This window comes from Larus michahellis, chromosome 1 (assembly GCF_964199755.1).
Source record: "Larus michahellis chromosome 1, bLarMic1.1, whole genome shotgun sequence".
NCBI classification, from domain to species: domain Eukaryota; kingdom Metazoa; phylum Chordata; class Aves; order Charadriiformes; family Laridae; genus Larus; species Larus michahellis.
Genome location: NC_133896.1, coordinates 69538684 through 69553932, shown reverse-complemented (window position 1 = coordinate 69553932; position 15249 = coordinate 69538684).

Genomic DNA, 15249 nt, shown 5'->3' with positions numbered 1-15249 from the left:
CTGCAAAACATCCAGTCCCTAAGTGGTCAGTCCTGAGGCCACAACAGCACCAGCAAGCTGCGTCACTGAAATGACTTCTACTGAAGTGTTAATACAGAGTCCAGCAACACTGTTTCTGGCTGACACCCAGAAATTCAAATCATTATCTCCATTACCGAAGCCTAGATTTCATCTGAAGGTAACAACCTGCTTCAATTTTATACTCTGCTGCAAAGATAGATTGTGGGCAGATACTGCTGAAAAACAAGACTGAGAAGCAGGAGGTCAAATAGCAGAATAAACAACAGTATCCCACACCCTACAAACTAAACGGCAGCACAAGAATACTTAAAGCAGCATTTTGTGCTTATTATCATAGCATCTGCAAAAAGCAAACTGGTCTAAATCAGGCTGTCACAGAGGTTTAACATGGGGATCTAACGGAACCAAAACACAAATGATTAAGGTGATGATTTGGACAAGACAAAGAACAAATATCAATCTTTATTCAGAATTTCTCTATTTACAGCACATATGGTGCCTGATATATTGTGAGCATAACAGAGCTAAGTGACCCAAGGGACAGCTTGCCTAGCAGTGTAATTTTTTTCCCCCCCTCACATGCACCCCCAAATCCCAAGAGCATAACAACAACTTTTTCTCTATAAGTTTAGAGCTTTCTTTGCAGCTGCAGAGACAAGGAGGATAACTTTTTCACACCCTTTTCACAAGAGAGAACAATTTTCATTGTATTTAAAAAAAAAAAGAGACAAGCATCCCCCTACACATTGTCAATTACATGTGTACTAAATAAGGAAACTGTTCAAGTGGTTCTTGTTAAGAAAGCCAAATATAACAACCCCTTTAATTACAAATTTTAACTGCTGAAAGCCTCTGTAGCTGGAAGAGCTAAAAATGCACTGAGACAACAATAAGAGTCACAATATTTTGTAGAAAATGCCACTTAGAAACAGTTTTCTCCCTGTCTTATATCAGTAATCTACCAGGAATGTAAAAAATGCAAGAAAATGGGAATTTACAAAAAGAAAAGCCACGGAAGTACTGATGAAACAGCATGCCAATCAAGATGACTAGAATTTCTGTCTGCTAATCCAGCCAAAGACTGTAAAGATAAATATAAAAATTGCTAACTCGTCACAGAACATTTCACTTGTCTATCTGATAAATTCATTTGCAGCAGTCCCTCTGTCATCTGGAGTCTGCTGAAGTCCACTGTATGGCCTATATACAGAGTAATACTTGCTATTTTAACATTTATCCTGCTGTCTCACAAAGAGGAGACGCTGAAGGAGTGTCACTGAGTGATTTCCCAGATAAGTGGCTTTGCACGACTGACAGGTAACCGTAATCTGTCATAAATCAGGCACTTCTGAATAATGACTTTGAATGGCAGCTATAGCAAGGCAGGGATAGAGTACAGCATGATACCTTAGTCTAATCCTACTGAACCTTAAAACTATCACTACATGATTTACCTATGTTTATTGACACACGTGCTCATTTCCCCATTCCCGTTAATGGCTCCGAACCTGCAGATATTTGTCATCCACAGGGCTCCTTGGGTGTGTGCCTAATCACAGGCAGAAGTCTTTGCCTGTGTGTAACAGGAACAAAATTATCTATGAAGTTTCATAGGAAAAATCAGAGGCTGCTTGAAGAGACTATGGAGTTGTACTTGGAGCAGAGAGAGACTATTTCACAACTAAGGGGTTCGGTTTGGGCTCAAACTTGTAACTGAAACACTGCAGGGAGAGTTCCTTATGCTAGCTAAGGAAAAAAGCTGAGACGGGAAGCAGGATGATATTTCTAGATTAAAGCAACAACTTCTATTGAACAAACCATATGATTGGAAAAGTTAGACAAGTTTTCAGGTATGCATGCCTGAAATACAAGCAACAGCTTTCAAAGCTAAATACGAGCTGAGGAACGCATTGCTCAAAGGATAACTGTAAGATCATTTTTTGAGAGCAAAGGCAGTTAGCATCCCCATGGAATAAAGTGAGGTGGTGAAGGTGAGGAAGAATTTCAGTACTTTCACCCGTGGCAGAACAAAGGTTGATCATAAAGACAAGTAATTTATCTCCTGTGGACCACATAGATTTTAATATGCCATAAACCACTCAATAGAGTCTCTATTTCTGAAATCTAGTAGTATCATGAATTTCAGCTTTTAGGCCCATCTTTGGGTATATTTGTAGTAAGGGACCTACAGGTCTGATGAGTAGGACCAGAGAGAGCAATTGCTTTGTACAGAACACTTACTCATTGTCAGTAGGGCTTTTTTTGCCCTTAATAGATTGCCAGTGAGTGTTTGCTCTGCTGCAGAACGGTTGCTTAGCTTCGCACCTACTGCAAGAGCGGTTTGGATACATTCCTGGAAGGAATCTGGGGATGCTGATAGTTTTTCCGTAGGGGGTATTTGCTATTGTAGAATAGCAGAGACAAACAGGCACGTTTTATATGTTTTTTCCCTCAGGCATGTTTTAGGCATGATGAGGTAGAGACAGCTTTGCTTGTGCCCAGGTTCATACAAATGGGGATTTGTGTGAAGTCCAGCACAGACGGTTCTGGGAAGGTTTCTTTCAATAGATGGACTTCTCTAGTACCGATGCTTAACAAATTTCTATGCAAGTACAGAGAGGGATGGTATATGACAATCAGAGGCATAAGAACAGAAGAGCTTTTTTTGTACTGAAGCAGTTCCTTATTACATTCAAGTAGCTCTCTCAAAAGCATCCATCTTCCTCTAGGGGAGAATTCCTTATGGGTTAAAATCCCTTTCAGATTACATCTTGATGGCTTTCCTTAGAGCACAGGTATCTGAACCTCAACTATAACTTGGTACCTACCATTATGGTTGTTTGATTTAATAGCAGCTGTTGAGTTAGTTGTCAGTCTTCTTTTTAGGTCCTTATCTATACTTTTATGTGGTTGACTGTATCGAGGAAAGGGACGTGGACATAGAATCAGCTTTCTATCCCAGATTCATCAGTAAGGAAGCTCCAGCGTCTATTCCTATTATAACACTATCTTCATATGATATTAGATATGTCAGGGGTTTAGATATGTGTAGGCTTGGTCATATAGTTGTTAAGCAACATTCCTCCAAGCCAGCCCATGACAAAATTGATAATGTGGTCCCAGTGAAGACACAAATAATTACTATGGTGTAGGAAGGAAGATTTAATCTTCTCTTTTTCTTTTCCTTTTTTTTTTTTTAAAAGTTGACGCAAAGTAAAAATTAAGTGGTCAGGATCAACAATAGCTTTAACCCAGTAATCTGAATGCTATCTCTCTTGTAAGCATGCAGACAATTTGTGTCCGTATGGTCCAAGGTGTTAGCGTGGGGATTTATGGAACTAGGCATATACAAGAGGAAAGCTGTCAGGGCAAAGTGTACAAAAGTAAAACCATCAAGACAAGCATACATTATGTCCAACCTAAACACTTTTCTTATTCTTGACAAAATCCACAGTCATTCTTCAGCACAGAAATAAGATGGGAGAGACGTTCCTGTCTTCTTTAGACTGAGGAAGAGGCTCCAGGACATTGTAGTTTGTTAGTCCTGCATTTGCCTCTCCAATTCCCCCATCAGAAGAGGTCTAAAAACCAGATGCCAATGAGAGACACTTCCATAGGAAGGAAGAGAGAAGGAATGTAATAGAACCTGCTAAATGGTAAAGCATTGCTTAGTTCAGTAACATGCAAGTCTTGCATTCACTCCTGCAAAGTTCCAGGGGAAAATAATCTGAGTATTTTCAAAAAGATATAGTTTAGGGGCCTAACATCACTGGTTTCTCATCTCAGACTCAATGGCATAGGCATCATGCTGAGCTGCAAGCCTTGGTGTCTGAGTGGAAATAGTTACCAGAAGACATATTTGAATCCTTTGTTTGAGTATAGGAACATTTTCAATAGCAGCATTCAATCTCAAAACATATTATTAACATCCGAGCTAGGAGTATTTTTTGTTTCATGATTCAAGTGCATGAAGTGTTACACTCAACTGCCTCTTATGGAAGCCATGCCAGAGCTAGACTTGACTGTGCAACTGCTCCAGCAATCAATTCTCTGTGTTTTAAATTCAAATTGCAAATCCAGAGGAAAATTTGACTATCGTTACCACTCACATTATACAAGCCCCTTTAAGAGCTGCCTGCGACTGCAGCTTCATTTACAGCAGCAATATCTCTGTCTAAGTGTACTATTTGGCATGAGAACCAGTGTGAATTGGGGTTTAATAGAGTTATCCCAAGAGGACAAAGCAAAGTTTGAGCTTGATCTGTTAGGAACTAACTTCATCCTTCTTTTCCTTGCTCTGTGCAGCTGCATAATTTGCACACAACTACTAGAAGAACTGAGTTGGCTTATAATTCAAGCTGCAAGCACTATACGTCACTTACACCAACAGCTTAGCACATTCCCAGGAACAGATCACCTTCTCTTGACTTTGGATTTGGGTAGTACCAGAGAGGTCTTAAAAGGAATAGGCAATGGAGACGCCAAGGAGATCTCCTCCACACATTCCTGATCAAGAAAGTCTTGAATTCTGGATATTAGACTAAGCCACCACAAACAACTGAGACAGTATCTGCTGAGAAATGGGAAGCGATTCTGCTTCTAATTCTAGATTAGTTTATTTCAAAGTCGGCCTCCTACAACTGCATGCCATCTCTCAGTTAGCAATAGTTACACAGAAAGATGATCCCAGCTGACAAGACTCTTCAAGCAGAGGTTGAACAGGGCTTAGTGAAGATGTGGATCCTATTAGTAAAGCATCTGTGTTTGCAAATTTAGGAACTATGCTCCAGAGGAAAGGAAGCACTCCGACGTAGATATTAAGAGTCCAAGCTAGAACTTGACACTCAAACTACACAGCAGCAGTGTCCACAATTATACTGTTGACACTTCTCAGTTATTAATTTCAATTCTTCATAACTCTTCCCCCCACACTCCTAAACACTACAGAAACATTAAGCTTTCATTGCTGCAATGAGAGATGTATGTCCCTCTTGCCTTTTGGGAGACTTCCGTAATATTCCTGCCATCTTTCACTCAACTCACCTTGGGCATCTTCCAATTCCACATTGCCTACTTTGAAGCTGTGAGGCAAGATGTCAATATGCAAGACTAAATTAGTCTCTACCACTTGATTCTATTATTAAGCTGTGAAGGGACCTTGATCAAAGGAGTAGAGCCTATCAACTTACTATATTGAGCAGAATTTTGGCACTATGGAAGAAACTAGGAATTCAGAACCAAGGTAGAAATACTGTGAAAGGGAGCTTGATGCTCCAGGTGGCACATCTGATGAATAAGATGCACCCTTGCATGTACTGTTTAGCCTCTCTCACCTGGACTAGATAATGCTCATAAGCACACTGACAAATGAAAGTGAACCAAGGTGCACAAACTAACCCTTCTGCTTTTGCCCTTGTGCACGAGATCCTTCACCTGAGATTGCAGAAGCTTAGCTGAGGGAACAGAAAAAAATGTTGTCATTCTTAGCTCAGAGAGAGAGGTCAAACACGAAGAAAAAAAGTGATTTGTACAGCATTATCTGTCTATCATTATCCAAATATTTCACTGAAGACAGATTTATAGCATATATCCAGGATCATTTCACCTCAGTCTTATGACAGTAATTGCCTTTCTGTCGTGGTTTAGCCTCAGATGGCAACAAAGAACCACGTGCCGCTCGCACGTGCCTTCCTAATACAGGAAGGATCATAAGAAAAGGCAAGACTCCTGGGTTGGGACAAAGGCAGTTTAACAGAACAGCAAAGGGAACATGCAAACAACAACAGCAACACGGATAGGGGAATATACAAACGCGATTACGGAACCGCCGCTCGCCCACCGGCCGGACCCGGGACGCCCCAGCCCGCTTTTAAGCAGCAACTTCCTGCCCCCTCCCCCGGCAGCTCAGGGTGGGCGTGGCTCACATGGCATAGAATACCAGGAAAAGTTAACCCTATCCCCACCGGAACCAGGACACTTTCATATTCAAGCCAGTTTCCCCTCTCACATACTCATTTGTACCAATGCGACTACTTGAAATCACACACAACCACCTGTCTTTACTACCCTTCTGCCTATCATTACTGCAACAAGTGAGAGGATAATGTTATATTGGTGAATCCATGTTGAGTACTTCTGATAGCTTTCTTTTCCTCCACATGGGCGTCATCTCAAGGCACATGGAGGAAAAGAAAGCTATCAGAAGTACTCAACATGGATTCACCAGGGGGAAATCATGTCTGACTAATCTGATAGCCTTCTATGAGACTGGATGGATAGATGAGGGAAGGGCAGTAGATGTGGTCTACCTTGCCTTAAGCAAGGCGTTTGACATGGTCTCCCACAGCATCCTCATAGGGAAGCTTAGGAAGAGTGCGCTTGATGAATGGACAGTAAGGTGGATAGATAACTGCTTGAAAGACAGAGCTCAGAGGGTAGTGATTAGGGCACAGAGTCTAGTTGGAGGTCAGTGATGAGTGGTGTTCCCCAGGGGTCAGTACTGGGTCCAGTCCTCTTCGATATATTCATCAATGACCTGGATGATGGGATAGAGCGCACCCTCAGCAAGTTTGCTGATGACACAAAGCTGGGGGGAGTGGCTGACACACTGGAAGGCTGTGCCGCCAGACAGAGAGACCTGGACAGGCTGGAGAGTTGGGCAAAGAGGAACCTTATGAAATTCAATAAGGGCAAGTGTAGGGTGCTGCACCTGGGGAGGAATAACCCCATGCACCAGTACAGGTTGGGGGCTGACCTGGTGGAGAGCAGCTCTGTGGAAAAAGACCTGGGAGTCCTGGTGGACAACAGGATGACCATGAGCCAGCAATGTGCCCTTGTGGCCAAAAAGGCCCATGGCATCCTGGGGTGCATCAAGAAGAGCGTGGCCAACAGGTCGAGGGAGGCCATCCTCCCCCTCTACTCTGCCCTGGTGAGGCCGCACCTGGAGTACTGTGTCCAGTTCTGGGCTCCCAGGTTCAAGAGGGACAGGGAACTGCTGGAGAGGGTGCAGCATAGGGCTACCAAGATGACTAGGGAACTCGAACACCTCTCTTATGAAGAAAGGCTGAGGGATGTGGGTCTCTTCAGTCTGGAAAAAAGACGGCTGAGGGGGGATCTTATCAACACTTATAAGTACTTAAAGGGTGAGTGCCAGGAGGATGGGGCCAGGCTCTTTTTAGTGGTGCCCAGCAACAGGACAAGAGGTAATGGGCATAAACTTGAGCATAGGAAGTTCCACCTAAACACGAGGAGGAACTTCTTTCCTTTGAGGGTGGTAGGGCACTGGAACAGGCTGCCCAGAGAGGTAGTGGAGTCTCCGTCGCTGGAGACATTCAAAACCCGCCTGGATGCATTCCTGTGCAACTTGCTCCAGGTGACCCTGCTCTGGCAGGGCGGTTGGACTAGATGATCTCCAGAGGTCCCTTCCAACCCTATGATTCTAATATTTCCCTTCATCAAGACATTCTTATGTCAAACCGTAAATGTTACAGAACCAGCCTGCCTTATGGATGTGTATAGGTTGATGAAAGCCAAAGGAAGAAAGAATTTGACCTTAAGGAGTATCAATATTACCTATGATGGTAGACGCATAAGGCAAAAGCCACCATATTACATACTTGCCTAAATATTCATCTTTTTTTAACTAGAGAACAGCAATCTACCAGCTATTTACCTAACACTGCTCCCTTTCCACTTACAGCTACTTGTCTTATTCCTGACTCTACAATCACACTTATGCTGTCAGTGACCAGTTTGGTGATCTTCCCACTAACCTGCACAGCCTTTTCTCTTGTATCTAACATCTTCCCCAGTATTTATCGTTTTATGGCATAGAAAAGGCAAGCAGCAGTGAGGTCCCAGCACAGTGACTCAGAACACCAGTTACATTCCCCAAATAAGGACCCTCGTGGCACTTAGCCTATAGATTTTAAATAGCATCTCACCTCACAGCGCAGAGGGAATGTTTTTTTCTCCCACAGAGGGATAGCAGCTCTGTCCTCAGACATCAGACCACAAACACTAAGAGACAGGCCAGTCAGTATACGAGCTAAATCACAGTCACTACCAGAAAGCACAGTTTAAGAGACAGCTTTTCCATTTACAGTGTTTGATTTGCATCATCACTGTCAACAAGAGATGAAGGAAATTACCTTATCAGGCCTTTGCTGAAGAACTGGCAGATTCTCCTGTTTGCTTAATGAAAGCTAAACCGTATTTGATCTCCATAGTAACAATACCAAGCAAATACACTCAGAAAGGGACGGACAATCTACTACAGGAATCAGGTTCTGTTTAAATCTACATTGTAGACACATCTGAGTGCTAAACACGTCACAGCTGGGCAATAGCAGCTATATATCTGTATCCTTGCATTCCACACTGCCATTCTCTCAACTTTCCATCTTTCTTCTTGGAGCTTAACATCAGTTCAAGAGAGCTTCTACAAAACATTAGGACATATCTCTGCATCTCAGTTGGACATTGTCACCTGGCATCCAAGTAGGCAACCTAATTTAAGCCTTAATCAGGCTTTAGCTGTTCTCCTCCAGCTACACTGCTTACTATGAAAAGTATCATCCATGTCTAGCAAAATAGCCTTCTTACCCAAGACAGGCTGCTGCATCCCCACCCCTCTTGACACTCTGCAGCTCTGAGAAGGTTCCCATCAAATCTCTTATTTAGTGGTACCAAGAAGTTGTCCAGAAATCTTCTTAATATCTTATCTACAAGTACCAGCGCACTCTTTTTTTGTGTCAGCAGCAGGTAAGCCTTCTGCCATCAGACAACAGAGACACACCATGTCTGAACTTACAATCCTCACCAAAGAGACTCCTAGTGCCATGCTCAACTGCTTCTAGGGGTATCACCTTTCAAGTCATATTGCTCCTTATCTGAAAGAACTGACATCCTAAGCCCTACCAGCTGGCTAGGGTAAGTCAAACAACACTCAGTAAGCTCTAGAGATCCTTTAAGAGCTCTCTGAAAGTCATTGATAACAGGCCACGAAACCATTACACAAAGCAGTATGCTACTTGCAGCAATTATTGTTATGGATATTTCCTCATTCTGAAGGGCAATAAGGTACCAGAATAAACACTGAAGCTAGCAAACTGAAGTTGCATGCTCCTTTAGAAGAGTGTCTGCACAGTATGCTCACCCTGCAGATCCAACCTGTTTGGAACTGGTAGCAAAGAGCCTCTCTCCGCTACATCGCGGGAGGACTTTACAAACAGACTCTCCACAGATGTGTAGGTAGTACCAGCCATATCATAAACTCTGTTTACTCAAGGTAACACGTTCTGTACTCTAGCCCTTCTAACAAAAGCAACAGGCAGCAAAATAATAGTGCAGACTTGGGTGCAAAGCACTGTTTTTATGGATAGTTATTTCTTAGAATATTTTACATACTCCATGGCTTGTAAGGCTGGTGAGGCTACAAAATCAACAGCTCCTTGCAGAATTATTGTAAGATAGGTTTGAGATGTTAATTTAACTGCTCAGAAAACCCAAAATATAGCAGTGTTTTCCTGTGTAAAGCAGGACTTAAAGTCATCAGGATGAGTACTGGCCAGTCTGTACACATATAAGAGGTATGCAAGCAGCAGCACTTACCTCATGCATCTGCCCACCATTTTCAGATGAAGCCATGTGCCTTTCTTTCCCAAAGAGTTAATCTTACATCACAGGCAAAACAGAGGCAAAAAAAGAGAAGCTGAAATTACAGACTGGAGCCATGCCTGTAAGGGCCCGGGACCACCCAGTGAAGGCACAAGCCATGCGATCTCTTTTCATCATACACGCATTCAGAGGAGTTATTTTTAATGAAGCAAAATCACCATGATAATTTTTACCCTGCAGTATTGCCCTCCAAGTGTTGGCTCTTTCACCCCCTTTTTATGCCTTTTATTTCCACTATTACTATTAAAACATCTTTTCATGAGTTCAAGATAAATAAAGAAGCAAAGTCACATACAGAAAATAACATATTTCAGAAAACACCCACACTCACCTACACTCAGCTAAATGCCAAGCTCTTTCCCCAGCCAAATGGAAATAAATTTAGAAAAGAGCAGCTTCCAATGCTACCAAGCATTGTCCTAGCTGCAGCTTTGCAGCATCACAACTACATCAGATATTCACACATCTAAACACTACACAGACCCCTGAACAAAAACTTCATGAAAACACAACTTAAAAATACAAAACACTCCTACAGCTTAAATGAAACTAACCTCAAACTCTCCATGCATCAGTCTGATGTTTTCTTTCTAACTACTGGCTCAGAGTTTACATAGCCTTGTTAATCATTGATGTTAAATTAAGAGTTCAGCAAGGCAACAAAAGTAAAACATCTCCTGTCCTGGACATTAGGGGAAAAGTAATCGGGGTCTTTTTATAGACTCCATGGCTTAGACATAAGCACTTCACCGTGTCTGATTCTAATTAATACCTCTGATTCTTTGATTAGCAGCAGCATGTCATTCAGGTGACTTCACTTGAAAAATCAGCATTTTGGTAGGTAACACTTGTGTAAGAGCTTCTAAAGCCAAGTGGTTATCCTTGATCATTAAGGTAAAAGGTGTTAGAGCTAAAAAAGGGATGGGGAAAACAGGAAAAAAAAACCCCAACAACAACACCACAAAAGCTCCAGAACAAATTTTAGGTCTAACTTGAGTATTTTTCCAGGAAAAACAAGGTCATCAGTGATAACTCTGTCCTGTTTACTTGCAAATGGGCCATATCACAACTTTATGCACCCTGGGGAAATCCTGCTGACCTATTTTTCCCTGCTCCACTAACAAAATGGGTATAATAGTACTGCCTTGACTCATGAGGTTAGAGTAAAGATAAATCTATTTCTAAATGTAGCCAGGCTCCGAAGCTTTGATGGTAGACTTTAAGACGAGATGCTAACAGCAGGCCCTCTGTCCAGCCGACTGCACAGATAATCTTCTTGGACTTGGTTCCCTCATAATGATGCAGAACCACCAGTGAGCAGAGGCAGATTATGACAGGCTCACAATAAACATGTCTGAATCCCAGGCATGTGATGATGTCAACGTTAGAGAAAATTTAAAAATGCATTTAGAAAAAAAAAAAAATGCAAGTGGGAAAAATAAACCCTGCATGGAGCATAGCTGCAGCAGCCACATCTGCCTCTTTGCCTGCAGCGACACGTGGCACAGCGGGCAAACCTCAGCAGAAGCAAGGTGTAGTGCAGCCCCAGGACACATTTCCAACCCACCCCCGGCTGTCTGTGGGATGGACACCCTACAAACTGAGAGAAAACCCACGTTCCTTTCCACAAAGGCTAAAAGAATCTTGGAAGTGTTGAAGGTGGCCTGGCCACCACAGAGGAACAAAATGCAATACTGTGTCAGCATGGGCTACTCTGCCCTTCCAAGGTGATTTTATTTGACATATTTATTACCTAGACTGTCCAGGTCTTGAAGCAATCAAATAACTTTCAGTGATGGAAATCTGTTATAAGTGTTTCAGAAGCACAAAATCTCCAGTGAAAGCTCAGAACTTCCTCAGAAGCTGAAGGGGAATTTTATTTTTTTTTTTTTTTTTTTGTAATTTGAGTTGCACAATACTTCCCAGAGATAGCAGCTTCTTTACCCCAGTTTTCTCACACATAAACTCATTTGCAGTCAGAACTGGTTTACCACCGCTGACAGGCATATCAGTCATGGCCTTCGCTCTCTCTTTACCCAAACAAACATAGGTTTGATGTCTGAGCACTTCTTTTTGCCGGCAGTATACTTATAGGAAACTAAGTGACAGACTGCTGATGGAGGCCAGACCATTCACTCCCTTTGAGATGTCCAGGTAGGCAAAGCAAAAGAAACTCACATTGGACTGTTGCACCTGGGAAAAGGAAAGGATGGCATGGAATGACATTATCCTAGGCCATTAGAAGATAATGTGGCATTTCCAGTGCAATGGCCAAACACAAGTATCCACATGCCCATCATGTACTTGACAAAAGTCATGAAGACCAAGACAGAAAGATGCTCCTCTTGACACTACGGACATGGCTTAGGGATGGACAGATTGCCCACTAGTACAAATTGTCAGTCTCTCACAGATAAGTAAGCTGGTTTACATTAGCTGATGCCTGCTTCCCACTGGGTGGGAAGCTAAATTAAGTAATCATCTTTCTTTCATTTGGCACTCATTTCAGAAGCAGCATCTCAAGTCTTCTGCTTCTAACTTGAAAGACAATTAGGACATGCCAGTGCAAACCAGAGTGACAGGGCTGAGCCTCATCCCCTCCTGGGTGCGTCCATTTGTTCCTCCTCTCTCCTCAGATTTTGTGGAAGCCACATTTGGGTCTGTCTTCTTAGAAGATAGGCAGCAGTCATTTATAATCAAAAGTACAAAGGGAAATATAGGGAAAAGTTAGATTCACCTCCTAATGAGGTTAAGTAAAAGAATACACATGTTATAGTGAATTACAGCATAAAGTGACTTCTAGAGAGACAGATCCTGATCTTACTTTCAACAGCAAAAACAGAGTAACTTCAAACGTCTGACAATTTCCTTCTCCCTCTCTGAAAGTGAGAGAACTTTTTTTTTAGAAATGAAGCAGCAAAGATGAGGAGGAGATGAGCAGACAGGAGAGGTCTCACCTCTGACACTGAGAACATTCTTAATATTCTTTGTAGGCTTTGTAAGTGACATCCTCCCATCATGCCTATCGATTCAAATGATTGTGCATGATGAAACAGCACAGAAGAAAGCAGAGTTCGAGAAAGGACTGTACACCAGCAGGTGGCTTTTTTTCCTATTCAACAATCCAGGTAGCTGGAGAACAATTATGAATTAATCAGCCCAGTTAAGTCTCCTGAAAAGCATTATGGACCCCCACCCGCCGCGCACACACACTTCCACGCGCATCTGGCTGCCTGAGATTAAAGTACAAACCTAAATGAGCACAAAAGGCTCTCTGCCGTTTCATAACCCAGAGCCTGCCATCCTGCAAGGGCACACTAGGAGCTGGATGCAGTCCAGCGCACGCGGCGAGGGCTGGGCAGGCAAACCCGAGCGAAGGAGCTCAGATACAGAGGTAACACCAGGGAAGCTGATCTGCTGTAATGTCACTGTTGCTTGGCCAGCAGTTTAGTCCCACCAAAATGCAGGTGAAAGGCCAGAGAGGGGAATATTTAAGTATCTATTTTCCATGCTGGATCTCACTCGCGTTCCTGGCCTCTGAGACACCACTATTTTCCACATTTTCCCCCATCTCTCTGATGAAAAAGACAAAAGATCCGTGAAGAAGTTAACGCGCACCTCTCTATCTGTGTGTCTCCACTCTCATACTGTTTGAACCAGAGCACAGAAACCTGCCTCTCTCAGACCAAACTGAATGCTTGGTCACATTATCAGCCCACATGCACCCCTATTTATGAAAAGGACCGTAATTTGTGGCAGCCTTCCCGCTTGGGGTGGGTCGGTGCCTGGCTCACCCCAAATACAAAATCCTTCCCCTCAGACTGATTTCCCAGACAGTGCTTTTGCTCAGCAGATGTTAATTCAGCAAGACTTTCACAGGAAAGGTGTTGCCCAAATCCCCACACCCACTGTTCTGCCTGGGATGGGTTTCAGTGTCTTTCCCTGCCCCCAGACTCTTTGTGCAGGGTGAGGCACCCGCTCCAGCTCCTGCAGTGGTTCCTGCCCTCCCTGTCCCCACCTCTGGTAGATCAACGACATAGGCCAAAAATGATGGTAGATGCAAACTTGGTTGCTCCAATGATGCTCATTTTGTACTTTTTCAGTATGAGCCCTCCTAGGAAAATCCCAATACTTACAGGAGGTAAGGATGTCAATCCTGAAAGAAATAATAGAAGGGGAATGTCAAAATAAGAGAGTCACACTGGCTTTTAGAGCCAAACTCTATCCTCAGCTTGATATCCCTGGCATCTCCACCACGAGCCACCACTGACAGAGGGCGTGGGTCATGTCGAGGGGGCTCAGGACAAGGGATACACCTGCTGGTGGCCCTGACATGAGCAGCACAAGCACAAGGGCACCATGAAAAAAGGGGTTGCTGGCAAGGGAGGGTGTCAAACATCCAGGGAGAAGGCTGGAAAGTGAAATATAAAGAGGTTAACTGATTTAACCAAAATCACACAGGGCACCAGCAACACAACTGGAGGCAACACCTGAATCCCATGGCCTCCTTCAAATGGAACAACCAGCACCCGCTGTGGCAGGTACGGGATGGTCACCCGAAGGAGAGTGATGGCAGCCTTGCTGGTCTGCTGGTCATCAACTTACTCTGTTGGCAAACATCTTGAGCTGCAGAGCCACTGTGTGTTCAGGATTAGTGTACTGTGCAGCAAAATATCCCCAGAGACATTTTGGCACACACAGATTATCTTTTACATGGGTCTTTCAAAACTTGACATCACCATAACAAAACTTGATTGTCATGTTGTTACGTGGAACCTTATGTATATGTTCAAGAGGCATATAATGTTATAGAGAGAGATTTTTTGGGGGGGTACCTTTTTTAAGGTATCCCCCCCAAAAAAATTCTCAACCAATTTTTTACTATCAGTTTAGAAAAGTTATTATTTACCATTGAAACAAATAAATGTACGTTTCCGGCCCTTGTTTGAATTGAAGGTTGACAATACAACTTGGAATTTGAGTGGTTCTGGGCAAATGAATCACTACATCTATGAAAAAAATACCAGCCTAAGTCTGAAGTCCTGTTTCCTATCTCATGTCTGGTTCACTAGCAAATTACTTCAGAGAGCTTAATTTCCGCTCATAAGAAGTCATACCTATTCCTGAAGGAATGCCTTTATTCCCGTTGCCCATTTGAAAAGTCAGAATGCACTGCACTACGTAAAAATGATCTATACTTGCAGCTTAAGAAAACAGGTTTTGAAATAGATCTAAATTAGGTTTAACCATCCCTCACACATCCCAGCCTGAAGGAGCACCCTAGCAACAACATTTAGCATTTTGCAAACATTTGCTACTAATTATGGGTTCTTAGAACAATAATACATGGCTCCATGCTTTACAGTAAGAGGCCAAAAGCAGCCTCAAAAGTAAGCCTTAGCCTTTAATTTAAACCAGTGCCATACAAATTCTCAAATATACATTGCAAAAGCTTCCCAAAACACTGCTCTGATTAATGGCCCTGAAAACTTGTAAAAGCTCAACTGTCAAGCACTAAAATGTAGTCTGAGAAAAAGCTCATGTGGAGCA